This window comes from Papio anubis, chromosome 7 (genome assembly GCF_008728515.1).
Source record: "Papio anubis isolate 15944 chromosome 7, Panubis1.0, whole genome shotgun sequence".
Taxonomy (NCBI): Eukaryota; Metazoa; Chordata; class Mammalia; order Primates; family Cercopithecidae; genus Papio; species Papio anubis.
Window position 1 is genome coordinate 79,788,260 of NC_044982.1, and position 26,345 is coordinate 79,814,604.

The 26,345-nt window shown below is 34.8% G+C and overlaps 1 long non-coding RNA gene across 2 annotated transcripts in view; it reads right to left on the reverse strand.

Annotated features, from left to right (window-relative positions):
- LOC103886158 overlaps window positions 1-20,412 on the reverse strand; it is a 58,771-nt gene extending 38,359 nt beyond the window's left edge. For both annotated transcript variants that reach the window (XR_002523281.2, XR_002523280.2), the window contains exon 1: window positions 17,593-20,412. This is a non-coding gene — a long non-coding RNA (uncharacterized LOC103886158). The remainder of the gene's footprint in view (window positions 1-17,592) is intronic.
- Between the last annotated feature and the right edge of the window lie 5,933 nt (window positions 20,413-26,345).

Below are 26,345 nucleotides of genomic sequence, written 5' to 3' on the forward strand. Positions count from 1 at the left end.
GCTACTTTCACAATAAACCACATATTTGAAGTTCTTATGATAGAGTCATTGATTAGGAAGGTTGTAGTTCACAAGTGTATATTTTAGATTTGGGCTTGCACTTGACTTCAACATAAAATTGTACAACTGTGTACAATGTCACAGCCTTATGTGTCACACTTAATAAAAGACCACAACTTGTGCATGCATTTGTATTTATTTATTTTATACATGTTCTCTAAAAATAAAACAGCCAGTTACAAAACAACTGAACACACAGCCTATGAGTTTATGACATCATACCTTATAATTGATTATGCTCTCTTTGAAAATAATTTGTGTAACTTTTATGTTCATGACTAAGATACGAGGTGTCATAGGTACTGTTTTCCCAAATGGCTAACAAGTTGATCCAACAGTACTTATTCAGCATTTTATTCTTTCATCTGACTTGAGAGATCAATATTATTATATAGTTAGGTTCTCTACATACATGGTTCTATTTCATGTCCTATTATTTTCACTATCCTGCTTGTTCTGTTGAATACCGTTAAACTATTAATGGTTTTGTTTTGTTTTGTTTTGTTTGAGATGGAGTATCACTCTGCCATCCAGGCTGGAGTACAGTGATGTGATTTCAGCTCATTGCAACTTCCACCTCCCTGGTTCAAGTGATTCTCCTTCCTCAGCCTCTCGAGTAGCTGAGATTACAGGTGTGTGCCACCACACCTGGCTAATATTTGTATTTTTAGTAGAGATGGAGTTTCACCATATTGGCCAGGCTGTCCTCGAACCCCTGACCTCAAGTGATCTGCCCACTTCAGCCTCCCAAAGTGCTGGGATTACAGGCATGAGCCACCACACCCAGCCATAAGTATGAATGTTAATACCCTTATTTTTCAAAGCTTCTTTAGTTATTCTTCAAAATACTCTTCAGTTATTCCTTAATTATTCTTCTAAATATATATTATAATCATTTTATCAAGTTTTGCCTATAAAATTATATTTAAATGTTGGCTAAATTTACAAGAAAATTTTAAGCTGTTTAACTTCGGTGAAAATAAAAATAAGGCAGAAATGGCCCTATTGATTATGGATTTCCCTCTGCAATATATTATGTTTTTTTTTGGTTTTTTTTTTTTTTTTTTTTTTTGCTTTTGGAAAAGAAATACAAAAAGTTATATTGCCTATGGAAATTTTAGGAAGTATAATGTTCTGGCTCAAAATATATTATAAATCAATGACAAATTTTACCAGCCAGTACAACTTAGCCAAGAAAAACATGGTTTGAATTATTGAACTATGGTCCTTAAGTAAAATAAAAATAAATGAGTAAATATTTAGACCTGTATTAGTCTAAATTACCCATTCTCACATACTTGAGAGTGGGTAATTTATGAACAAAAGAGGTTTAATTGACTCACAATTCAGCAGACTGTACAGGAAGCATGGTTGTGAGGCCTTAGGAAACTTATAATCACAGCAGAAGGCAAAGGAGAAGCAAGCACATCTTACCATGACAGAGCAGGAGAGAGAGAGAGAACCAAGGGGGATGTGCCACAAACTTTTAAACCAACAGATCTCATGAGAACTCATGCACTGTCATGAAAATAGCAAGGGGGAAATCTACTCCCATGATCCAAGTACCTCCCACCAGGCCCCTTTTCCAATTTGACATGAGATTTGATAGGGGACACAAATCCAAACCATATCAAGACCCTACTCCTCTGACTGATTGCAATGAAAGATAAATCTTCCTTTTCTGGTGGAAGAAACTTGAGGGAAGTTTACTCAATTTAATGAATATCTTTTCCTTAAATGCCTCGTGTTAATTTTAGTGAACTAGGCATGCATGGGTGAGGAAGAATTAGAATAGGATTTTAGAAATTTGTTGTTACAGTAAGGTTTTGTTAATACCTGGAATGTCTTTAAACGTAGTTTTGTAAAAATTAGTATTTATTTTAATATGAGGGTTCTCAAGGTTTCCTCCAAAGTTTAATTCCAGTGATATCATGAATAAAGCATGTTTATCAGATTTTCTAATTATTTATTTTTGGTATATAAAAATGATATTGATTTTGTATGTTGATTTTATTTAAAAAAATTTAATATAACTCACGCATTAGGTCCAGTAGAATTTCAGAAAGCAACAAGCAGAAAACAACAATCCTATTTAAAAAATGGACAAAGAACACGAGCAGACATTTCTCAAAAGAAGACATACATGTGGCCAACAAGCATATGAAAAAATGCTCAACATCACTAATCATCAGAGAAATGCAAATCAAAACTACAATAAGATACTGTCTCACAAAAAATAACAGATGTTGGCAAGGTTGCAGAGAAGAGGGAACGCTTGTACACTGTTGGTGGGGATGTGTATTATTTCAGCTACTGTAGATAGCAGTTGGGAGATTTATCAAAAAACTTAAAACAGATGCAGCAGTTTCCATTATTGGATATATACCCAAAGGAATATAAATTGTTCTACCATAAAGACAAATGCATACATATGTTCATTGCAGCACTTTTTACAATAGCAGAGACATGAAATCAACTGAGATGCCCATCAACAGTGGACTAGATAAAGAAAATGTGTACATGTACATATACACCATAGCATTCTACACAGCCATAAAAAAGAAAGAAATCACGTTCATAGCAGCAACATGAATGCAGCTGGAGGCTATTATCCTAAGTGAATTAACGTAGGGACAGAAAACCAAATATCACATGTTCTCACTTATAAATGTGAGCTAAATGTTGAGTACACATGGACACAAAGAAGGGAACAATAGACACTTGGGCCTACTTGAGTGTGGAGGGTGGAAGGAGCATGAGGATGGATAAACTACCTCTTGGATATTATGCTCACTACCTGGGTGATGAAATCACTTGTACACTAGGCCCCAGTGACAAGCAATTTACTCATGTTACAAACCTACACATGAACCCCTTGAACCTAAAATAAAAGCTGGAAGGACATAAAAAAGAATTTCAGTTGATCCTCTTGGGTTTCTCAGGTAGGTACTTATTATCTACAAACGAACAATGACTTGGGCAATATTTATTTCAAAATCTATACATTTTAAAATTTTGTTTTAAAACATTAGCTACGTCTTCCAAAAAATAATGAATAATAATGACAGTAATCAGCTTTGTCTTTAGCATAGCACTTGCCAAAGTTATTTCAGCAAAATTTTAGTTCCATGTTAATATGATATTATCATGTGGAAGAATATTCTATGATCATACAGAAAAGCAAGCCTCACTAGTGAAAAAAGGCCCAGGAGTTTTAATATGACAAATGCTTATTATGAATTTCCTAGAGTCTAATATTATGTGTAGTTTATCCTCAAATTATTTGACAACTTTAGATCATTAATTCATACTAAATTGAATTTATATTGTAAGTTGCCTGAAAACAGGTATGAGTTGATTTTATTTTCAAATGATTACCTCTCACAAAATCATGTTTTTCTCTGTGGAGTTGAGAAACCATTTATAATAAAATATTTACATTTCTTATTCAGCATATTTGACTTGTATTATAGGTGTTTCATTGTCTTTAACAAAGGCATTTTTTCTATATGTATACTATAGAGTTTCTGGTTTTGATTTCTTTTATTTAGGTTTTACACATTAATCCTTTGTCAGATTACTTTATAAGAACTCTTATTCATATTTCAATGATCCTTTGATTTAAACTGCAGCCAAGATAAAATAGCCTTACCCATTTGATGTTATTACTACTAATACACATTCCCTTTTTAATAGTTTATGCTTGTTTAAAATATTTATATGTTTAATTACTTTGTTTTTCAAGCATCTCTCGTAAACAGCATGTGGTCATATTCTTTTAAATGTTTGACTTGAACAATTATTATGTATTTTAATGAAGACATTAATCTCATTCATATTATAATTCATATATTTTATCTTATTTCAGTCAACTTTTTCTGAATAGACTACATTTTTTCTACTTTTACATTCTCCCGTGTGTTATATATAAATTATATCTGTTTTTAATTTTATTGATGATTACTTGGAATGGTAAATAACATTTTAAAAACGATTATCAGAATCAAGTGTTAATTGATATTTATTGAAACCTGCATTTCTTGTTTTTACTTATTTTTTCATCTAACCCCTTAGAAGGCAATTAGCTGCTTTTTTGACAATAAATTTCACATACTAAATCCTAAAATTTTTGTCTTTGCATCAAATTTTATTACCATATATGTACGTATTTTAAAAATTTAATGAGTGTCTATATACCATGAAATGTAATGATTTATAATCTAAATATTTATGGCTCAAACATAAATTACTATAACACGTGATTGAATGATAAAAAATCAAGGAGATGGAAGAAAATGAAACATTAAGAAACAAGTATATATTCTACTTTGATTTAATTGTGTTGTATTTTTAGAATTATTTTAGGTTACATTATTAATGTCAACTTCATATGGACTTTGTGTTCTCTCTTTATATTTTTCACCTTTTCCTCTTTTTTTCCTTCCTTCTCATCTTCCTTTTTCCCTTCTTTTTTTTTTTCTTCCTTCTCCTCTTCTTTTTCTTCCAGGCACATCTTTTATTTTTTCATCTTCGCCTCACCTTCTTTCACTTTCACCCACAATCTGAGACCATCCACACAGTCATCTGACTGCTTAAAGACTTTCCTTAAATAAATCTATACTCAAAGGTAGCTATATTTCTAATTTAACCCTTTTGCTGCAACCACAAAGCTTGATATTAGACTCCATCATACAGAGCAGCTATATGAGTGGTGGGAAGGCAATGAGAAGATGTTGCTTCATTCATGTGTCATCTTAGCAGATAGTCCAATGTCCTGAGGTGAAAAGCAGCATTGCAGGAGTCGCAAGGTTTCATGATGTTCCTGACTTTGCTAGCAATGCTCTACCAGGACAGGAAAAAGAATTTTTATACACACCACTGAATCTCTAACACCTACCCTATCCTAACACAACTATAAAGTTAAAATGTATAAGGAATAGTCTAAATTAAAGCAATGGCGAACATAACCAAAAACATTCAAATTATTCTATGTAATAATTTGTTTTTCTAAAATTAAAACAAGGCAGATATGAAATGTATTGTCCTGCTTTTATTTAAAAAAAAAAAAATGTGTTCCACGTGATAATTCAAGTCTTCCTCCACTCTTTCTCTTCAAACTCTGTTACACCTTTATTCCCACAGTACAGCAAGGTCTTCATTTGATGGAGATGCATTATTTATATGCTGAGTTCACTTCCTCTGTTCTTTACTCATTAGCCAGTGACAATTGAACTCATACTGCACTGTCTTTTTCATGAGGTCAAATCAACGTTTTAATCTATTGAAAAACTTAAGAAACTAAAGTTTTTATGCTGTGGAAATGTCTTTTAATTGCAAATTTACTTTGCAAAAGGAATTATGTGTTACAACAGGCCAAATAATTCAGCAACAATATACATGAAATTATTGTTTTAATCTTGATATTAAGACACGCCATCCCTACAGGCAGTACAGTAATATTAAATTCAGTGTCATTTTAGGTGATAATTGACATCCACAAAATCATAAATATGCACGCAAATCTAGGAATTGAAATAATAATCCAGACTGTGATTACATTAATTTGTATTTTTATCAGCAAATTTTTTTTTAAATCCACATTTAAAATTCTTATAGAGTACTCCCATACCGTAAAACTGCATTCTATTCTCTAAAGACAGTTTGAGAAACAGTGAATTATACCATGCTCAGGAATATAGGAGGGAGAGGTATAAATGATTTTGATGTGAGAATGACCTAGAAGTAGGCAGGCTATAGCTGAAATATCAATGAATTTTGTTGAAAATTTTGTCTCTCAGCGAGTTGATGAAGCAATGAGGACAACTGTTTCTCTGGACTTAACTTTGACCAAAAGAAAAAACTGGTTCATGAAATTCAAGTGCCAGGAACCTTGGGAGAAAGTCAAGTTGTCATCTTAGTGCTTGAAATAGCAAAGAAAGGAAACACTCGGCGCAGTCTGACAGATACTTAGGACTTTAGAAAAGCAGATTTCAAAAATTTCAGAGAGTAGATGTGAGTGATTCTACCACCTTAGACTTATAAAAAAATTAGAGGTTTTGAAAAAGAAATTCTGATAAGAAAATTATAAATGAATTCAATGAGGTAGAAACAAGAGAGAAAAGTACATGAAAGAAACTATCATAGCTAGGCCAGGCGCGGTGGCTCAAGCCTGTAATCCCAGCACTTTGGGAGTCCTAGACAGGCCGATCACGAGGTCAGGAGATCGAGACCATCCTGGCTACCACGGTGAAACCCCGTCTCTACTAAAAAATACAAAAAACTAGCCGGACGAGGTGGCGGGCGCCTGTAGTCCCAGCTACTCGGGAGACTGAGGCAGGAGAACGGCGTGAACCCGAGAGCGGAGCTTGCGGTGAGCCGAGATCGCGCCACTGCACTCCAGCCTGGGCGACAGAGCGAGACTCCGTCTCAAAAAAAAAGAAACTATCATAGCTATATACACATTCCTGCACTGTAATAGTGAGAACGGAAAAACATTTCTACGTTTTTGTTTTGGTTTTGAGATGGTGTCTACCTCGGTCACCTAGGCTGGAGTGCAGTGGCTCAATCTTGGCTCACTGCAACCTCTGCCTCCCAGGTTCAAGCAATTCTCCTGCCTCAGCCTCCTGAGTAGCTACGATTACAGGTGTGTACCACCACGCCCGGCTAATTTTTGTGTTTTTAGTAGAGAGGATCTTCACCATATTGTCCAGGCTGGCCTCAAACTCCTGACCTCAGTTGATTCACTCACCTCAACCTCCCAAAATGTTGGGATTATAGGTGTGAGCAAGATTCTTATATTTTGAACATCTTTTATGTGGAAACAAGATGCTTGGTTGTTCCCATAGTTGATGCTATGACAGGTGTTTCTATAACTATTTTATTGAAGAGAAAACTGAGGTTAGGCTCAAGGAGATTAAGGAGTCTCCAGAAATATAAAGTTCAGCATAGAGCTATTAAGATAATTGAAGATAATAAAAATGTATCACCCATGTTCAAGGCACCTTTTCAAAAAGATAATTAATTATAGTGGTTGAAGCTGATAATTTCATATTAACCAAAATAGTAGGCAAGTATAGATATTTAATCCTCAATTCATCTACGGTGAAAACTTTTCTTCATACTACTAAAGATAAACCAAGTTCAAAGAAAAGATATCTAGATGACTCTACCTATTATAAGAGGTAAATATGTTTAGGAATAGACAATTTGTATTCTATTTTAGCAAAAGCATCCATCAAAACGCCCTGCCTTGGTCCCCTTCTCACCAATGGGAATCTTGACAAAAATCCCTAACCAATCAACTAACAACTAGTAACTAAGCAGATTCATTCTCTATATAATCTTAACGCAAAACCTCAGAAAGAGTAGCTAGTCAGATGATGGTAAGCAACAGAAGTGAAGAGTCATTTTCGGTTATGCAAGGATCAGCATCGTAACTCTAAGCTATTTGCACAGTGAAGTCATGGAGGACTCATGACCATGAGTAGCCAAAGAATCCAAGTATTCTGGGAGCATAAAGACCATGAGGAATGTGTATAAAGAAAAGTATAGATGAGAAGCCAGATCTCCCTAGAAAGACACAAAGCAGTTTCAGATACCGGCTTCCAATTCCAGGCCTCACGTGTGTAGGTTGCCCTGTGTTTTTTGTCCTTGGATATCTGAATGATACATTGTATGTGATGTATACCTACTGGGTTGTCTGTACATCATCTCTAGTTCTGAAAGCTCCACTCTACGGTTTACTTCCGCTTGAAAATGGGACAGTCATATTCATACAGCATTATTCCATTTCCTTGACAACATTAGTTAATCCAGACATTGAAACCTCAGCCAAGTGAATCAAAAATCCTTTCTGCATAGAATATGAAATAAGTGATTTCAGCTTATAGGCCACTTTCTGAAATAGAGTGGTTGTAAATTTTAGAGTTATTCATATTAGTCATTATCTACTATTTTAACTAGAAAACATAAATTTTCTCTGTACAAATGAATATGGATGAGAAAAAAAGATAATGTGAAAAGGAGAGGAGAGACAACAGATTAAGAGAACTTACTGAGCTCCCTTCAAGTGGACTGATGTGTGGTTGATTTCTAAAATACATTCCTGCCTTTGGGTTCCATGAGGCAGCTCCTATTTCTTACACAATTACAGCATCAATGTAAGCAGCATGTGGATAATTGTAGTGAATGGAAAGAGTGCTAGAAAATGGTGTACAGATCAATATATTTTCTGCTTCTCTCATGTAAAATTTAAATGGACATACCACAATTATATATCATGGAGCAATCCATCAATTCCCAGCAAAATTCCAAGACATATAATTAAACAGATGGCTCATGAACACCTAGAAAAGGAAGAAGCAATCACTGAGAGCCACTTTGAGTTCACTAAGAATAAATTATACCAAATTAATTAAATTATTTAGACATAGTGAATCTGCATTTCAATGAGGCACTTAATGCAGTGTTTTGTTGGTGTCTTTGTGAACAAGATAGATGTACAGAGGATTTTTGTAAATTATGTGGATATGTGTTAGTTGAACAATTATTGTCAAATGATGATGATTAAATGGCTCATTTTTGAATCTGTGAATTGAATTGTGAGCCTTATTCACAATTTTAGTTTAAAAATAGATGTAGACATAGAAAGGATGTGTATCAATTTGGAGAGGTAGTCAAATATCGGATGACAGAATCATGATGAAAAAAATCAATTTTTTTTTGTCATGAAGTTTGAAACAGTAGATCAAATTGAGCAAGAAGGAATTCTGGAAGATAAATATAAAGTCTAACACCTAAATTTAAAAGTCAACCACAGATACAGGATAGCAGAGATTGTGAATAGGAAAGAGATGTTCATGTCCTTGGATAAATGGGACCCTACCTTGTAGCTCCATATTCACATCTCCTAACGCAATTCCTGACACAACATAAAAGCTTATATTAGATAATTTTTAATTAATAAGAGATTTAACATGAGCCAACAAAAATATATTGCATTTTCATAGAACAGTGTTTAGCAAGGGAGTCAACAATGTCCCTGTAGCTTGCATCGATAAGACTGTATTTGGAGCACTGTGTCTGCTCCAGATATTAATATCAATTAGGTGGAACACTGATGGGGTGTAGTGGTTCCAGAACTAATAGGAGGGTGAAAAACGGGGTTCCTGTATTTGTCATGGTTCTCCAGAGCAAAAGAATCAGGATATGTGTGTGTGTGTCTCTGTGTGGATGTCTGTGTTTATGCGTGACTGTGTGTATGTCTGGTATATGTGTGCATATATACATATATATGTGAGTCAATTCCTTCAAATTTCTCTCTACCCTAGAGAGAGAGAGAGAGGAGACAGGGAGAGTTGAGGGAACCGACTCACACAATTACAGAAACTGGAGATCCAGAGAAGAGTTGATGTTGAAATTCAAGTCCAAAGGCAGTCTGTTGGCAGAATTCCCTCTTCTTTGGGAAAGGTCAATCTTTTTCTTAAGGTCCTAACTGATTAAATAAGACTTTCCCACCTTATGAAGGGTAACCTACTCTACTCAAAGTCTGCTGATTTAAATGTTAATCTTATTTAAAATTACTTTCACAGAAATATCTAGACTAATGTTTGATCAAATATCTGCCCACAGTGACCCAGAAAAGTTGACAAATAAAATTAGCCATCACAACTCCATTGCTATATGATAAATGGTTAAGGAGAGGAGAGAGATTTAACTTGGAAAAAACAAAAGTTAGGGAAATAAATGACACCTGTTTTAAAATTTTTCAAATTTTGAAATAAAGAAAATATTAGACTTTATCCCTGTAACTCTAAAGTGTTACCTTAAGATACAGGGTGAAAATTACAAGTGAATCCAGTGAATAATATTTATAACATTTAAACTATACTATCTGATTCAGAAGGTATACATATAGCAAGAAATATGTGACAAGGTCTCGATCCTCAAGAAAATTTATAGTTTAGTTGCAAAGACAAAAAGGCACATATAAAGTAAAACTAATTCATTCATTGAATAAACATTTTTTAATGATCTACCATATACCAGGCACTTTTCTATACATTAGCAATGCAATAGCAAACAGCAAAATTCCCCTGCCCTCATGAAGCTAGTGAAAGATACAGAAAACAAACAAAATGTGTATTTGTAACATACAGTATGATAAAAGTGATAACTGTTAATGAAACAGGAGAGTCTGGCTCCTGGCTAAAAACCTATGTGTGACTTCGGGTCCAACCACAGGAAATTATCAAGGCTTTATTTGCCATGTCTCATATGGGAAAGCTGTTATACCCACAGCCGACTTGCTGCAACCAGCGCATTACATCTCTGAAGGGAGTTCCAGTCACAGTTTCAGACCCCCTTAGCCAGCCATGCTTTATGCATATCCAAATCCCTAGCTCAGAAACCTTCATTTCAAGGCCTCTATGGAAGGCTTTCTCCAGAGTTCTCTGTCTAAAACTCCTGGTGGAGTGCGAAGATCACCAGTCTCAAAGATCCTTTTCACTCTGACTCAATGCTGCTCGACTTACAATGCTGTTATGTCTTGATAAACCCATTCTAACTAGAAAATAAAAGGAAAAATATTATAACTGGAAAATGCACTTAATGCTCCAATAAACTCACCTTAAATTAAAAAAATCATAAGCTGTACCAACATAAGTCAAGGACCATCTGTTCTCAATACATTTCCCACTCCTGGTCCTTTTCTTTCCTTTTCCCCATAGTTCCCATGTCCATTAAACTACAGGAACCTTTGTTCCAGGTTTCCTTGGCAGTGAGACAATCTTTACATCCGTGTTCATCCTCCTGACCTTCAACCTCTGTGTCTTTCCGTGGGGGAAAATGGAAAGAAGTGGGATGGAGGGGGAGTCTACACTTTCTCTAATTTATTCTTTCACTTATACTCCAGCAGCAAGTGATCCAAAGGTCTAATACTTTCATTTTTGGTTTGTTGTCCTGGTTGACTAGTCTGAAAGCTGGTACCTAGTTCAGCTGATCTGGGATAGAGACAAAATTAAGCAAGAAAAGAAGAAAATTAGGGACAGAAGAGGTGGGGTTACCATAAGGTGGTCAGGGACCTAAGAAGTTGATACCCAAGTAAACGCCTGAAGGAGGCGAAGGAGAAAGCCTTGTGGCTGTGTAGGAAAGACACTGCAGGTGGGAGAATAGCAACAACAAAGGCTCTGAGGATGCAGGGCTTTCTAGGCACTGGGAAGATGTTCGGTATGCAACATGTAGGCTAGCAGAGGCCTGGCTTCCATGGTTCTTTCGGTCTAGATGGAGAAGAAGATAGATAGAAGACAGTGACAAGTGCTATGACAGAATAAATATAAGTATGCTTTGGAGGTACAAAGCAGAGGTGCCCAATGATCAGGGAGTGTGCATGAGATGACTAATCAAAAACAAGAAGGATAAGAAACAAGAAAAAATGTCACAAAGGATTCCATGATGAAGAAAAAAGAGTCATCAGGTAGGGACGTTGTGCTGCACATCTCTAGGGGACCCCACTCACATCACAGTGTTAGACTCATGCAGTGCACAGCTGTGAGGCCCTATATGACAGTCCAAAAATCAGAAGCTAAAATGAATATGCTGCCGTTAGGGAACCAACAACATTCAACAGCACTGGAGTATAGAGTGAATCAGGCAGTGTAATGGGGAAATCAAGATGTAAGTACAGAGTTGTACAAATTGTTCAAAGTCTAAAAATATTTTAAACAGGAGATTCGTATGACAAAAACTGGTTCTTATGATGGATTAGTGATTGTGGGGCAGCAAGAAAAAACAGTTCTGATACTATTGTAAAAGATGTATTTTCTTGGCTTATGCTAGGGTCTCAAAAACTGGGTTTAAAAAAAAGCAAATGAAGATAGGTAGAAGCAAAAAGGGCTGGGAGTTAATGGAATTAGACATGGATGAGATCAGTTAAGGACGATCTCTATATTTTGATTTGGACACCTGGTACACTGAGGTGGTCCCACTCCAAACAGAAAACAAAAGAGGACAATTGGGTATTGTACACAAGATAATCCGAAGTTCCACCAACAAATTCAAGTAGAAAAGTAAATGGGATGAAATGTTAATAGGTAGTCCACAAAAGAAGGGTTTTCTGGTCAGATATACCTGAGAAAACTATGTATTCTATCCTCTCATGAAGATTCATTCAGTTATTTATTCATTCAACCTCCATTTTATAGTTTCTGCTTTGTGCTATTTTAATCTGTGTTTTACTCTGGAATGTAGAAGTAAAAAAGAAAAACATGGTCCCTGCCTTCAAGAACCTTACATTCTATGCGGAATACGTGAACAAATAATTGTTTGAACTATAATTGGGAAAATGTTGTGAATGAGTAGCAGAAGGTGTTAGGAGTGTGTAAAACTAGACTAATCTAGCCTGACGAGCTCCTGTGTGATTCTCACATTGGTGTTTTCAAATCCTGCTACTCTAGTGAACCCTATCAGAATTATGTAAATAAGAGTTTCCAAGAGTTGTTAGGTCTTTTTAAGCATGGAAGTCTTTTTATTTTCCCCCATGAAATGTCTATTACTTGTAAAGAGCAAATCTTGGAATGTAGTTTGGAAAACTCTCAGAAAAGGGACGAGGGAAAGTTTAATAAGTAGTTGAGTCTTCATCATCAGCGTGTAGTTTTCACCCTTCTGCAAAGAAAGACCAGCAGGATCAAAGGTGTGGATGCAGGACACACAGGGAGCACAGGAAGGTGAGTGGCTCGATGAGAGAAGAAACAGACTGAGTTAAAGCAACTCTGGTCAACTGGGCACTAAAAGAGAAACTATAGGAGTTACTTGGATTGAGTCACTTGACCACCCAAATTGCCTCCATTTCCTATTTCACATATTAAAAATGATAATATTCATTTTTCTCTTTTCTTCCTATCCTAGAGACACAGAAAGGCTGTCATAGCTGTGTTTAATGAATGGAAGAATGAATGAACTCTGATCTCTTTGGTATGTGTAATGAATAAAATATTTTTTGCATTAATAATGAAATACAGTTATTTAACATTTAACTGGCACAGATTGAGATTTCATTTCTGATGTCTGGAACTGTACTTTGAGGCATCAAAAGACTTTAAATCAGTTGGATTTTCAGGCAGTATGTATATATATTCTATATATTCTATATAATATATATATGATGGAGATATATATGATGGATACACACACACACACACATATATATATATATTTGTTTTTTGTTTTTTTTCAGTATGATTGTGAGGCAGGGATACTAGAGCCAGAAATATGCCCTGGGAGGACACAGGATTTAGTGTGCCTTCTCAAATCCGCTCGCTCTCCTTGTTTTTCTTTTCCTCCCAAATATATTCTACCAAATTCTTGGTCAAAATTTTTACAATTTATGTGCAAGCAGTTTTAGAAACTGAACATTCATGGGTTGATTAAATAAACTAGAGCAAATTGCTGCAATTAGATAATATGCAATGATTAAATATAAATATTGCATTTAATAGCATAAGAAGATGTTCCAAATATGTTGTAAGCAAAAAGAACAAATTTAGTTTAAGTTCCAATTTTCTGTTTAAAAAATATGCAACTGTGTAGCCGAGTATGCTACCTTCTGGATAGTGTTAAAAACAGGATTTTATTTTTCCATTTTTTTTGTTTATGTATATTTTCAAATTTTCCTATTACTAATTTAAATAAAATTATTGAATAATTAAGTTAAACATTTGAGAGGCATTTGGTCAAACATATATTTTAAGGGGCTACATATGAGTTTTTATTAATAATAGTTGCATTGGATTTACAAGCAAATTTGAGGGTTTTTTCATTTTTAGCTTTATATATGTAACAGCTTTTCTGACATTTGTCAAATATTCTGTTAAATAATCATTCCATGCTTGCCTTTCTGAACACTCTACTCTCACTACTTCTTCCACTACACACTAGCAAAGAACAAGCAGTGGTGGCAACAACTACCTAGATTCCAGTGGTCCTAGTAATTAAGTTGATCATGAATATTCGCTTGCAGGTTGTACATTCTGAAAGTAATGGCCTTAGTGGAGGATCTGGTGAAGAGCCCTGAGGATGAAGCCCAGTTTTTTTGTGAATATCAGGCATGTTACACAGGCTATTGTAAAAGGAGGTTATTGAATGGAGCCTTTTTGGATAACTAGTCTTTTTTTTTTTTTTCCAAATTATACTTTATTCTACGTAAAATAATTCTTGCATGAAAAAATGTGACCTTAAAGTGCCAAACTAATTTTCATGGGTCTATAAAGTCTCGTATCTTTACAGTAACATTCCAAAAAATGTTTAATAAACACTGTCTATGTACCAGAGACAAAGTGTGTGTGTGTTATGTATGTGGTGGGGGATGAAGTGAAGAATACAATTAGTAATAACATTATTTCTGCTTTAGAAGTTTTTAACAAAATAGAAAGGAAGAGGATCACAATATAAGGTGGAATAAACTAATTTAACACTTTGAGTACTGATGGTCTCTCAGTGACAGGGAAGAAAGTAAGAAAAACATATTCCAAGTTAATTAGGACCAATAGCATAATAAGTGCATGAAAGTACATGGTATACTGAGAAAATGGCTAAAGTTAAGCTTAATGAAAGAATATGCATTCAGAAGTAATCTGAACAAGCATACAGAGATCCGTTGTAGTAGCCTATGGATGTCATTTTAGGTAATTTGGCTGTATTTTGTAGGCCATAGGCAGTTGTCATTTTTTTCTTTATTTAAAAAAAGTGATATGCACTCTGACCTACATTTTAAGTAGCTAATTCTGGACCCTGTGTAAAAGGTAGTGTAGTATATTGAAAGTCTGAAGACAGAGATACCAATTAGAAAACTACAAGAATATTCGGGGTATGAGGTAATGTCATTGCGTGCTCTACAGGAGGAAGAAAAAAATTAAATGATAGACTGGTGAAGCACCATCATGCAGGTAGAACAAACAGAATGTAGTCATTTAACAGTTGCAAGGATGATGGCAATGAATGACTTAAGGATAACTACTTCTTTTCATGAGTGACTGGAAAGATGAAGTATTAACTATACTGGATTGCATTCAATTTGGCTTTAAGATATGCAACTTATTGGGAATTAGAATTCAAATTTCAAGAAACACATGCAGAGTTGCCAGTTATTGCTCAGAAGTAAGGGCATGATATTTCTGAGGGGAAAGAAAGACATTAAACAATAAAAAGACCAAGACCAGAAAGGGATAGATTTTATATGTAAGGATTAATCAACCACCCCCCCCCCCCCAAGAAAACTGTGATATGTAAGGGGTGAAAAGGTAATAAACTCAATGGTGAAATTGACAAGGATCCACATTAAAAGCAAGAGTAGCAAAATATAGCTTTTTTACCTCTTTGGTCAGAGTTAAAGAAATAAGATAAAACTAACTAAAGAACAATGTCAGAGAATCATTGGAACAGAAAGATTAAAGAATGAAGAGTGTCCAGTAACTATCAAATACAGCAGAAAATTTGGGGAAAATGAGAACTAAGAATGACTAGACATGGCAAAAAATACATTACTGATGACCTCCGATTTGGTAGTTTCAATAAAGTATAGGAGACAGAAGCCCTAAAAAAACATATAAATGGATGGTAAAGAAACGGAGACAGGCCGGTCACGGTGGCTCAAGCCTGTAATCCCAGCACTTTGGGAGGCCGAGACGGGCGGATCACGAGGTCAGGAGATCAAGACCATCCTGGCTAACACGGTGAAACCCCGTCTCTACTAAAAAAAATACAAAAAACTAGCCGGGCGAGGTGGCGGGCACCTGTAGTCCCAGCTACTCGGGAGGCTGAGGCAGGAGAATGGTGTAAACCCAGGGGGCGGAGCTTGCAGTGAGCTGAGATCCGGCCACTGCACTCCAGCCTGGGCCGCAGAGCGAGACTCCGTCTCAAAACAAACAAACAAACAAACAAACAAAAAAAAAAAAAAGAAACGGAGACAGCAATGTAAAATAGTCTTCCAAAAAATTTAGTAAACTTAAGAAAAGATATGAGGTGAGGGAAGGGAAGCAGGGCATGATAAAAAAGTTTTGTTTTATTTATTAACATTTGAAATATGAGTGCTGACTTCAGAAAATCTGGTGAATATAAAGAAAGATATTAATTGAGTAATAAATTATGGGACTACAATTATGAAACTGAGAATAATAATGAATGCAATCAATAATAAGAATGAATTCAATTAAGGATAGAATGGCTAGCTTTGGAAACCAGGAGCACTTTTTCTTCAAAGACAGGACAAATTGAGTGGAAGTCAAGACACAAATCAGTTTATTAGAAGGGAGGGAAGTTAAGAGTAGTATGTTGACTTGTTTCTTTACTTGCAAAGCACAGACCAACCCTATAGCTTAAGGTAATATATAGATTTAATTATTCTATATCCTATTAGTGGTTCATATAAGAATTTCAAAACTTCAGAAAACTTTGGATAGAATTCTATCTGACATAGCTGGACAGGTAAGGGTACAACTCATAGACTTGGAGTTACAGATAAACCCCAAGAAGAACAATCACAGCCACTGCAACTAGGTTTTCTGAAGAAATATATTTGTATTAAAAGAATAAAGTAAATCTGTTTAGTGCCTGAAAAATTCAACTTTTACACGTGGCTTATGGAACTATACAACATTATACTACAGCTTTCATGTAAACCTAATTTTACACCACAACTGCCTTGGGAAAAGATGCAATGAGTGCCACAAACAGCTTGCGAAATATTTCATAGTCTTTCCATTCAGAACAGGGCACAACTGGCCAGATTGAGGTCATTATGCCTGAACTCAAGATCCAGCTCTGCCATTTGGGATGTCATCATAAGTAAGTTACTAAACTTTTATGCTAATATTTTCTTCAGTGGAAACTATCTGATAGTTTTTCTGTGAAGATTACATAGCTAGTGCATATCCACTTCATAAAAATTACCATTGTTCTCCTCTAGCTGTCCTACTCCTTTTCCACCTTCTCCTCTTCTTTCTCCTCCTTCCCTCCTTCCTTACATCCTTTTTCTCCTTCTCCTTCTCCTCCTCCTCCTTTCCCTTCCTCAATGCCACCTCCTTGCTCCTCTCCTCTTCTCCTCCTCCTCTTCATTCCCTTCTCCCTCTTTCTTTCTCATCTTCTTTCTGTTACTTCACTAACATTCTTATTTAATTCCTTTAACAAACATTTATTGTGTCAAATACTGTAAAACTCTACTATGCCCAGGATTTACATTGATGAACAAAATCTATATGATTCCTGAGCACTTCGAGTTGGTGAGTTAGTTAAGAAGACATTTTTATTTTTATTTATTTATTTATTTATTTAGAGACAGATCTCACTCTGTCCCAGGCTGGAGTGCAGTGTCTCAATCTTGGCTCACTGCAATCTCTGCCTCCCCAGTTCAAGCAATTCTCGTGTCTCAGCCTTCCAAGTAGCTGGGACTACAGGCAGGCACCACCACACTCCGCTACTTTTTGTATTTTTAGTAGAAACAGGGTTTTGCCATGTTGGTCTGTCCGGTCTCAAACCCCTTACCTCCTCGAGTCGATCTGCCTGCCGCGGTCTCCCAAAGTGCTGGGATTACATGCGTGAACCACCACACCAGGCCCAAAAGACAATTCTTTACTGAGCAAATAAAAATATAAATAAATATAGGATTACAAATTGTGATAAGTTCATTGAAGAAAATAGTATGGAACAAGAAAAGCGAATAATACAAATAAAGATTCCAATGTGAGGGCAAGGGAAGGACTTTCCAAAGAACTGATGGTTAAGTAGAGGTATAAAACTCTTAAATTTTGAAAGCATAAATATTACTTGATTTTCTAAAAACTTACTCCAAAATTTATTTCAACCAGTTAATATTTTAAGTGCATTGCCTTACATTATACTCCTATCAGAATTTCTGTAACTAAAGCAGAAAAATCTTTGCTTAGAGCTTAAGATTATTTCTATGATAAAACAAACTAACCAATTAAAACATAGTACGTTCCATTTAAAAAGTTAACAAAAAATAACATAGCCCTTTAAATTAGTATTACATGTTTTAACCAGATGTAATCAAAGTAGTTTTTGTGGAAGATACAATCTGAAGCTACCTTAGCCAAATATATAAATGTAAGGGAAAAAAAGACTCAATGAGAAGGAAAAGGACAATTATAGTTAATTTGTACAATATCTGTCATGTAGCTATTGCAGTAATGTCTGAAATGTCAGGAAAAGGATTTTAGCTCTCCATGCCAATATATTTTGGGAGGTTTACTTATTATATAATCCACAAGCCGAGTGAAAACTGAAATATCAAATCATTCAAAGTTTCAGGTTTTAAATGAAGCACAGAAAATAAAAGAAAAGCAAGTTTGGGCTAAGCTAGTGGTCAAAATCAGCAAGTAAGTAGGATGTGAGTCACATAGTTAAGTCACGAGGGTTGATTTCCTTGTACTTCAATCACGTTGCCAAGAGGCAAGAGATAGAAGAAAGAAAGAAATAGCCATGTTTCAGTCTTGCAGATTAGAGCATAGAAGAAGAACTTTAGGGTCTGAATCAACTTGGTGGATGTATTCCTGCCCTATGGCTTGAAATATGAAAGTAAATGCCAAATCCACTGGCCTCACCTATAGGCCTAGGTAATATATATCATATTCTGTATATATAAAATCTCTTGAGAGTGAATTTGCCTTTACAAACCTTTTTATTTTGATTGTTTCTAACAACTAATATAATTTCATAGAAAAGATGGGATGGAAAAAGTTTTGTTAGGTATGTTACAGCTAACAGTTGAATTATCCACAGCAAATAAAAATAAGCAGTCAATTAATCACATGTGATTATTTATGTATGATTGCCATATATAGTTTAAGCAAGATATATATATTAGTTGCAAGGAGAGTACATAAAAATATTCAATATATTTGATTCACTACTGTAAAAAGAAAAATACATATGAATTCAGTGTACTGGGAAAATAAATCAAATATATTTAAAAACAGGCATAAGTTTCTGTAATGAAGGTAGACATTCGCTGCAAAGTAGAAATGATTATCTCAAGTAATATATATGTCAAGTAGATGGACAGCAAATTTGCTGTTTTTCATTAGCTTGTGACATTAACTTGAATTCTGTGTTCATACGTGATGTGTACTTTTCTACATTACCACAATTAATCAGTTGATGATTGCCATATAAAAGAATTTTAGAAGTTTCTACCTCTACTCACCATAGTTCTTGGCTCTTACTTATTTTAAAATTATGACATTGTTTCTTTGGGAAATTTGAAATTACAATGTATAGCTTTAAATGATTTCTATGTATCCAATGAAAATGTCACTATAAGAAATTAAACTGGTAAGAGTTACTTTGGACTTACTCAATTTTAAAAAACATTAAGGCAATAATTTTTGCCTTTGCTAAGTGATATGAGAAACAATGGTCTAAAATATTTAATAGATTTAAACTCTCTTAGTTTGAACCTGATAGAGACCACATAAAATCAGACAGGACAAACAAGTTTTCAGGGAAATTAAACTAAATTCAGGATTATAACATTTCTACGTTGAAATTTTGTCCACAGTGATATTACATACATACTGACTTCTCTTTAAGGTGAACATCAATAAATTGATTGACCCAAGAGATAAATATTGATTTTAGCAAGCCCAAGGTCTACATTTATATCAGACAATTCTTGATATTTCCTAGGATGCAAAGTCAATAAATAAATTGTTATATTTATATTCTGAATAATTTCTCAAGTCTGCATGAAAGTTAGATTTTTCAGTCTATTATGGAGAGGTGCTGATCAAGTTATGTCTATAGTCTCTGAATGCTTTCTGAAAATGTACAAATGACATATCTCATATTTGTTGCACTAACATTTACTCACTTTAATAACACTGAGCATTATTTTAATTCAGGCTATATTTTTATACTCATCTCTCAATTTGCTAGATTTATTTTTGTATGTGTCCAATATATTCAGGCTACAAATGTGCCCAAAATCTATGGTCATTGCATTTAGCCCAGAAAAAGAAAATAAGAATTTAGTTATTAAATGAAATATTCTGTTCTGACTGTTTACCGGTAAGTAAAATAAGTACACAGACGTTTGAATGAATTGTTTTTATCTTAAATGAACAAAGGCTCCTTTCTCCACTAAGTGTATTGCTTTGTTCTCCTTATTACCTAGGTTTCTTGGCTTCAGTCTACTCCTAAGAGGCTGACAGTAGTACTTGGTACATGCTCTTGAGCTTTAAACAGGAATCTCGGCATCTGCTTAAGAATAAACTCAGATCCTTGAGGAATCGCCATACTGTTTTCCATAATGGTTGAACTAGTTTACAATCCCACCAACTAGAAGTACCATATGACCCAGCCATCCCATTACTGGGTATATACCCAAAGGATTTTAAATCATGCTGCTATAAAGACACATGCACACGTATGTTTATTGCGGCACTATTCACAATAGCAAAGACTTGGAATCAACCCAAATGTCCATCAGTGACAGACTAGATTAAGAAAATGTGGCACATATACACCATGGAATACTATGCAGCCATAAAAAAGGATGAGTTTGTGTCCTTTGTAGGGACATGGATGCAGCTGGAAACCATCATTCTCAGCAAACTATCACAAGAACAGTAAACCAAACACCGCATGTTCTCACCCATAGGTGGGAACTGAACAATGAGATCACTTGGACTCGGGAAGGGGAACATCATACACCGGGGCCTATCATGGGGAGGCAGAGGGGGAGGGATTGCATTGGGAGTTATACCTGATGTAAATGACGAGTTGATGGGTGCTGACGAGTTGATGGGTGCAGCACGCCAACATGGCACAAATATACATATGTAACAAACCTGCACGTTATGCACATGTACCCTAGAACTTAAAGTATAATAATTAAAAAAAAAAGAATAAACTCAGAATTCTGATAATGGTAGTCTTAATTTCTTAATCAAACATTTATTACTATCAATGGCGAGTTAGTATAGAAAGTTAACCTAACATGCATTTTGAATAGTGCCTCAAAATATTGTTATCTTTTTGTTTCCATATTGAGTCTTTTTTCCAAGGACAGCAAAAAAAAAAGAGACTATGGTGGTATAATATGGTGGTATAATTGAGGATAAATGAAGTTATGATAAGTGTACCACATCCTTCTGGAGTATCATTTTTACCAAATGGTAAGCATATTCATTTGCTAGGGCTACCATAACAAAGCACCACAGACAAGGTGGCTTAAACAACAGAAATTCATTTACTTGCATTTCTAGGGCTGAAAGTCCTAGATCAAGATGTTGACAGGGTTAGTTTCTTTTGATAGCATCTTTCCTTGGCTTGGAGATAGTGGCCTTTTTCCAGTATCTTCACATGGTCTTTCCTCTGTATACCTATCTGTGTACTGGTTTCTTTTGTTTTTTTTTTTTTTTTTTTTTTCCGAGACTGAGTCTCACTCTATTGCCCAGGCTGGAGTGCAGTGGCACAATCTCAGCTCACTGCAAACTCCGCCTCCCAGGTTTGAGCAATTCTCCTGCCTCAGCCTCCTGAGTAGCTGGGATTATAGGCACCTGCCACCATCCCGGCTAATTTCTGTATTTTTAGTAGAGACAGGGTTTCACTGTGTTGGCCAGGCTGGTCTCGAACTCCTGACCTCGAATGATCTGCCCGCCTCAGCCTCCCAAATTGCAGGGATTACAAGCGTGAGTCACCATACCCGGCCCTAGCTCCTCTTTTTATAATGAAACCACTAATATTGAACTAGGGTCCACCTCAGGGACCTCATCTAAACTTAATTGCCTCCTTAAAGACCTCATCTCCAAACACAGTCACATTCTGAGGTCCTGTGGGTTAATACTTTGTCATGTGAATGGGAGTGTGGGACATAGTAAAGCCTCAGCAATAGATTAGAAGAATAATTAGTTTTATTTAAAATTAGCATGGAAATATTATGAATAGAATGTAAATTTTATGTGATTTGAAGATATACAAGTGACTCTAGAACATATTTGTCTGTAATTTACGTCTTCAGACCATACTTCTGGAATTCCAGGGTACAGTGTTCTCTGCTCTGAGGATATTTAGGTGAAGCATTAGTAATGGAACAATAATGAGATTTAAAATTTAAAATTCTGTCTTCAAGCCCTGACTTTATCACTTGCTCATCTCATATTGTGGCAAATTATGTGTGATATCTATTCCTCAGTTTTCCCTCTTGTAAATATGAATAATAACAATACTTAAGCTCATAGAGGTAGTTTAATTCAATGAGATAATATAAAAATAATGAGTACATGTAATTACTTGTATAATCATTAGTTTTCCTTTCAGAGGCAGTTCTATGTCTTGGTTTGAAAATAAAATTTTGAAATATGGCCTTCGCCTAACAGACAACAAATGGGCACTTACTAAGATAGTAAAAACTGTAGGCATACAGTTTTTAATATTTAACATATAAATGTTAAATATTATAAAAAGATATTCAAATATGAAAACGAACACAATAGAGAACCAAAACCCATTACATTATTTTAGAGAATTTTATGTCATCCTTGCTTTTAATTTTCTACAAAGATACAGGTAGATATAGATACACACATATACATTTTATGCAAGCATATGTGTAGGTAGGTAGGTAGGTAGGTAGATAGATGGAAGCTTGGGAGCCCCTATAATAAATTTGTTATTTCCCAATAACGAGTGTAAGGATAAAAAGGCTAACATGAATTAAACATTTACTGAGTTAATACACAGAAAGCCCTTAGAAAAGTGACTATCACCTAGTGATTAATGAATGAATGTTTGTTATTAGTAGTATCAGTCACCATGCTAACCACTTTACATGTGCTATTTCATTGTATTCTCACAATAACCTTATGAGATAAGCACTGTTATTATCCTCATTTTATAGGTGAGGCTGTTGGGGCTTAGAGAGGTACACTCTACTGGTAAATGACAGAGCCATGTTTCAAAACAAGGTCTTTGCAATTTCAGGACCCAAATTCTTAAGACTATGCTATACTCCGTTTCCCACATTTCATCATTGGTACTGATATGCTCAGTAAACTTTCCCTCACTTAGTTTCAAATTACTTCTGCTTTCAATGATGCTTCTCTATTCCCACTTAATTTAGTTAGGTGACTATCTATTCCAAAAGGTCACTTCCAGAATATATTAAATTGTGCCAGGACAAAGGAAATCCTGCACCTATTCCTGCTCTCCTTTCTGTTCTCTTTTGGTTTAAATTTAATAAAAATTGTGTGTTTCTGTGAGAAATATAATTATATTTGCAAATGTAACCAAGTATGATTGTCTTCTCTTATTAAAATGGTACAACTCTGATGAGCAAAAAAACAGAAAAGACAAACAGGGGGAAAGATGACTATCGCAGAACTACAGTTCTGGCAGCAATAATACAGATGAGAGATCAGATGAGGGATGACTTATAGTATTTTCCTAGCTCTCAACTCAGTATGTTTTCCACAATAGCAAGGTGCTTAGAGAATATGAATAACTATACAGATCAAATATATCTTTGATAGGGCTCAAAATTCTGAAAAAAAATAAATTTAAAGTTGCTTAATTGTTGTTCATAAAACCAATACAGTATCATGGGCTCTGAATTCTATCAATTTTCAATATTTATTTTTTCTGATTACTTACATTGCCTGCTCATACTTCAGTATGCATAAATATTTCGGAATCTTAAGTGTAAGGAGCATATAACAGATTCCCTAGATCTTTCTTGGGAAGACATTAATGAAAAATAGTATATCAGTTGAATATAGTTTGTCACTCTTCACCCCAAACCCTCTCTGGCAGATTCCCATGAGAAAACTGTCTTGCCACATTTTTATATTTTTTTGTTTAATCTGCTCACCTAACCTTTTGAGAACTTAATTAAGTACTTCTAAAGATACTAGCATATACTTCATAGAAATTGAATTTTCCATTAAAAGTTACGAAAACAAATGGATAAGAGCTAGCATAGTTGTAAAGAAAGACAAAGTGAAGATGTCAGCTAAAGGGAGATAAAAGACGGAAAGAAAATTATTGTGTCATCAAAAAGATAATGAAGTTTAAAAGAAATAAAAAAGATGAGACATTCTGCAGGATGTATAAAACAGTTTGACTAGAGCCAATAAAAAAGGTAGAAACTTTGGTGAAGGGAATGTCACTAATTAGATATTGTTAAAGCTGAAATGAACTTTTTTATGCTTTTATAGGCTAACAAATAAAAAATATACTTAAACAAGCTATATCTGGTTTTTCCACAGATCAGGGTACAGATTGTGTGACATTATCTCTACAGGAACACAACCTGATCATGTGGTGCTATGACACCATGAGGCAATGTGAAAATGCATTTTGGAAAAGATCTTGAACTTGTATGCCATAGACAGAAGGAAGCAAATGCATTTTTGAATCCTTGGAAAGGATGAAACTGCTAGGACATATGCCTTTGAAAGGAATCCACAAAAAGAAAAACACACAAAAACAATTATATCCCAACCATGACAATGTAAGCTTAATCTTATTATCAGCAGAAATTAAAAATAACAATGTCATAAATATATTATCTTTCAAAATATTATAACATCAAATATGTGCAATAACCAGTATTGGTGAGATATGCTTTCAGAATCAGTTCTTCAAAGGTACAAATATTGCCAGTATTTAGTGTGGTGAAGGATGTGAGGAAACAGCTAGTTGGTGGTATGCAAAATATTGACAACATTGTGGAAAACATGACATCTTGAGTCAAAGAAGTATGCCTTGACCCAGCAATTCTGTCCCTAGAAGTTTATTCAAAGTAGAGATTAGAATAAGGATGTAAAGATATATTCATCCTATTCATGCTATTGCCTGCAGCTCTGTTTGTAAATATGTGTGTGTGTGTGTGTGTGTGTGTGTGTGTGTGTTCCCCAGGGGGTAAAATTTTGTTTTATTTTTCTTTCTTCTTTATTATATCTTTTAGTATCATTTGTATTTTCTACAATGAGCCTATATTTACCTTTCTAAACAGATAAACTAAAAAACAAACAAACAAACAAAAAGAAACCAGAGATTGTATTCAGTACATGGAATCAAGAAGCAGAGATATGAAATGACTCACTCTAAGTCTCACATTAGTTAGCAACAGAACTAGTAGTAAAGCAAACGTTACCGTTGCTGTCACAACCAGTATCCAAGGGATGAAAGAAAGGATTGGGTTTGTCTCCCATTTATATGCAGGATTACACTGAGCTGGTAACACTCTTCCATTTAAAGAACTGCTAAGAAAAACCAGTTGAAAAACAGAGTAAAATAACCATGACATAAATCCCAAAGATCTTTACGAATCCAACTTTGCATTTTTGTATGATTAGAGAGTTCAATCTTTGTACCTATTATATTCCCAAAACCCCATATAGCAAAATGTCAGCAAAGGAACCTCAAATAATGTAATATATTGTATGTTGTCAACAAAAAGAAAAAATCATAGAACACCAGAATTTATAATTCATCCCTGGAAGATACCTTTGTTTCATCTTGTCCATTTTAAAGATGAAGAAACCGATGCCCAAGATTAATTTGCTCAAGCTCTCAATAAAATTTAGCACCTTGTTAAATTGTAATTGAAGTATTTTAGCATTAAAAGGAGTATAGAAAGCTTTATGTCTACCAGTTATGAATTTTATTCAATTATAAATATTTATTTGGCGTCTGAAGCAGGAACTTAGCATGTCTTAGCAGCCTGCTAAGTTCCTGCTTCAGACGCCAAATAAATATTGTTTATTGGTGGCACTCTTTCCTTTTATAGACAGTCCCTTCTTAACTTAAAACTGTCTCTACCTCTATATCTGCATTACAGAACCCAAATGATCTGACTTGTTGTCTGAGTTCAAAATGCAGACACTGAATTCTAAAAGAAAGTAGTATATTAATGTCATATTCCCTCCAAGACTTTTACTTGTAAGAAGTTAGATGATCATGGCATGCAAGCAAAATAATATGACAATTACCTATATTAATGAGTTGAGACTTATAATTAAATAAAACAAATTTAATTAAAACTAAAATAAAGTATGAGTAATACTGCCTGATATTTAGGCATAATAGGGGTAAGAGGAGTGTTAAAAACAAATCTTTTTATTCTCAGCTTTTCTTTTTGATAGTTCAGTTACTCTAATCTTGCCCAGATGTCAGGGGATTTAACTCTCATCTAGTGGGCTCAGTGACAGTGGTACCAATACCAGAGTTTTTTTGTTTTTGTTTTTGTTTTTGTCTGCCAGGGTTGTGTTTCA